The 3,818-nt window shown below is 38.5% G+C and overlaps 1 long non-coding RNA gene across 1 annotated transcript; it reads right to left on the bottom strand.

The window, feature by feature from the left end:
- Positions 1–716: 716 nt before the first annotated feature.
- LOC307156244 lies at positions 717–2,599 on the bottom strand. The gene is made up of 3 exons (XR_013820684.1): positions 2,392–2,599; positions 1,064–1,203; positions 717–977 (listed from the first exon to the last, which is right to left on the bottom strand). It is a non-coding gene; the product is annotated as an uncharacterized lncRNA (long non-coding RNA).
- Positions 2,600–3,818: the final 1,219 nt, after the last annotated feature.

Here is a 3,818-nt window from a genome sequence, read left to right as displayed (position 1 = left end):
GTCTGGAGGGTGAACATATCAAGTACCTCTACCCGTCTACTATTCTCTCTCCCTGTTGGTCAAAGGGTTGTCCAGGGCTTGCTGGTACATCAGTTCAACTGTACTCATCTCCCTGGCATAAAGCATGTATTTTACAACCACCTCCACACAGCTGGCAGAAGATGAAATATTCAGGAAAGACCTGGGCTATAGCTCCCTTTTCTGCCTTTGAGTCATCTGTAAGAAACACACTAGGGCCTGCCTCACCTCGCCCTCCAAAGGCATCCTTTGTCAGTAAGGACTTCAGCAGCTCCAGTCCCTCAATAACTTTCCTCTCATCCTTTGACTATCCCAAGAGGAAGACCACCAGCACAAGTGTGTGTGAGAAGCAGAAATACCCTGCAGTTCTCCCGGTCCATGTTACCAGATGAATCCATAAAACACATTTCTCCACTATTGGAAAGGCTGTGTGTTTGTTTCATTAATGGGGAACAAATGGCTACTAGTGGTGTTCTTGCTGAGGACATTTGAAGCTTGGCACAGCTGTCATCATCACACGCTGTATTGTAGGATTCTACCTGCCTCTCCAAAGCTGATAGCATTCCCTCCACACTTTGCTCTCCAAACTCCTGCTATTCACCTTGTGATACAGTCTGCACATTACATTGATTGTTTTACTACATAAGTCTGTCAAAAATACTGATTTGAAGACCAAGTACATTTTCACCTACCTGTAGCAAAACTGAAGGTCTGGGCAAAGGGCATGGTTAGCTGAGGCATATACATATGTGTTGCCATGCTCAGCCAGCAGGACACTTTTCAGAGCTGCCGGAGCTGATGTAGGGCTGTGCCCAATCTCAAACAACTGAGTTAGGGTTTCAGTCGCCTTGACCCCCACATCTCTGAGCCTCAGTGCCTCCGCAATGAAGCTGTTATGATTATGTACATTGTACAAGCGCACAGAAGCTGGGTAGGTGGGAATATGGGGATCATTGCTCCTGAAAAAAAAAAAAAAAAAATCTTACAAAGTAGCTGACAAAAGAAAAAACATTTATTTTATTTTATTTTCACATTGCTAACCAACCTACTAGATCCTCCCCTTTTGTCTACAGTCTTTACCAGAGTGCAAACCATTTTAGCCTCACAGCATGTATTTTTTGAGAGCCGTCTATGATCAGCTGTGCCTGATCGGGCACAAACATTGTGTTGGCACCTATAATGAGCCTATGAATAGATATAGATAGAATATGAATGTTTAAATATACAGAACTATGCAAAAGTCTTAAGCATGTTAGATTTTCATTTAGAAATGTATATAATTTGCATTAGTGTGCCAATAGGAAATATTAGTTTACTTTTCCAAATTTTAATTTTGCCCTTACCTGTAATAATCCACTAAAAATTCTGTATGCACAAGGAGTCCTAATAAAACCTTATTGTAAAGTGTTGTTTGTGACATTTTGAGGTTTTTGAGTTCTGTTTTTTTCGAGAACGCTCGCAGGTGAAAACGTAAAAATATTTTATCAGATGTGCCTTTCGTTTAGACGACGACGGCGTTTTTGGGGCTTAAAAACGCAAAAAAGTGAAACCACCCTCCAGAGTGGAAATCTTAAAAACGCTCCACCGTCGCGTTTCCGTCTAAACGGTAAAAACACAAAAGTCTACTAGACAGTGAAGGCACCGATCAGTGCCTCACATTGCCACCTACCTGCCTGGAGTGCATACTACATTGAATTTCACACAGTTTTGCGTCACCGTATGCACGCAGATTTCCCCCCCATAACGCTTGTCTAAACGCAGAATAAAAAGTGATCACTTTTGCGTTTTCTCTTCAGATCGTTTCCGTGTAAACGTAGCCTGATTCTGTTTCAGTGTTTTCAGTTTCTGTGATCCGTTTTCCCCTGTCTTCTGTGATTTTGGTCTAGTCCTGTTTTCCCCGGTCTGTTTAATTAGTTCATCTGTGTCAGCTGTGTCTTGTTAATCATCCTGTTTGCCCGTGTATATAACCCCAGTGTTTTTCCTCAGTCTTGGTCTGTCGTCGTCTATGTATGGTTGGTTTGATTCCTGGAGTTTTGCCTTTTGATTTTGAAATTTGAAATAATTTCAGTTCTGGTAAATAAATACTTCTTTTTGAATTACTTGAATCCTCATCTCAGCATCCTGCCTGCTACAACCCTGACATTATTTTTATGTTATTTTTTAGTAATGTTTTAGACTATTATTTAGATTTGCAGGTAGATTTCTCATTGAAGACATATGCGATATGGACTCCATGATGGTGAGATCAGATCAATGTGTGGACCATACTTTTTTAGACTACCTGTGCATAAGAAAATCCATCCACCCACCCATCCATCAATCCATTATTTCTTACTGGCAAACAAAAGCAAAATATATAAATAATTGAATTACCTTAAAAAGCACATGTTGTCCCTTGTTTTGTTTTGTCACTGCAACTCTCCAGCTCACTCCTGATGACTCCCCAAGCTTTTTCACCCATTCCTTCCCTTCCCAAACTTCTGTCAGAGCAATTCTGAACGATGTCTCAAAGCTTGTGTGGTCCAGGTGTGATTGGCCTTTTGGAGTGCAGAAATTATAGGTGCAGATATGTTAATTGTACCCGGGAGGTAACAATTTCTGTAAATTAAAAAGAAATGTTGGTAACACTTTATTTTGATAGTCCGTTTGTTGAGACTTTACTAGTTATTAGTAGCCATTCAGTAGCTTGTCAACAGTGCATCATTTGACATTCAACAACACTGTTTCAACAGACAAGTAACATACGTTCAACTGACTGCCTATAGACTATAAGGTACAATTCAAGTGTTAATCTACAGATTTTACAAAAAAATGCCTGTTGACTGTCAATGTTATTTTGCAACAGGTTATTAACCAATTGGCGACTAACTTTCATTTGTCAACCAACTTTCTGTAGATTGAGTACCAACACCTCAAGATCAATCTGTCAGTTAAAAGTCAACAGTCATGTCAGCATATGAAGTATATGATACTGTATATCCTACTCAAGGGGTCTCATGTGCATAGAATTAATGATTATTTTAGCTGATTTATAACTGCTTTTAAAAATGTTTTAACCATTTGTAGATAATCTGTTGATAGTCAACTAAAGATTAGTTGTTTTTTTCCTACATAATCAGATGGTTCAGATGTGATCGTGATATCCTAGTAAATAATGGGTTGTATTTTTTATTTTATTTAATAAAAGTGATTTTTTTTTCTCTGATGTGCTGGCCATAGTGTTTGTTCTACTTCAGTCAGGTTAGGTAAGTTATGCAATCTGTTGATAGGTTATAGACTTTCTACTGATATAAACTGTTTTTCACTTTAATTAGATAGTCCTAAAATGTATCTACTAACACTTAGTGGATAATGTCTATTAATAGTCTACTGATCATGTCAAGTCAAGTCAAGTCAAGTCATCTTCATTTATTTAGCGCTTTTAACAATGTAGATTGTCTCAAAGCAGCTTTACAGAGATAAGCGTATAATTTAAGGTAACAGAGATTGTTTCGGCTTTACAGCAGAGTTAAGTTATTTCCAGCTAAAGTTAGTTTTAATTGATTTGCTTCCGTCGCAATGATCATTTGTTATTAAATTAGGGGCCGCTAAGACGACACCATTCCCTCTACACAGACTTTAAACGCGAACCTGTGAGAAACACTGATGGCATTCACATGCGCATTTAGAATGGGTTCTATAGTTATGTGCGTTTGAATATACGCAGGTTTGGAATTCCCTACAAGCCAAGCCTAAACAAAATACTTGTCTTTCCTTATAAATTTTGATAAGGAATTTTATTTTATTTGTTGCTTTGGGGT

The sequence above is a fragment of the Squalius cephalus genome (genome assembly GCF_949319135.1).
Source record: "Squalius cephalus genome assembly, chromosome: 3".
Classification (NCBI taxonomy): Eukaryota; Metazoa; Chordata; class Actinopteri; order Cypriniformes; family Leuciscidae; genus Squalius; species Squalius cephalus.
This window is presented reverse-complemented; position numbering and strand designations above follow the sequence as displayed.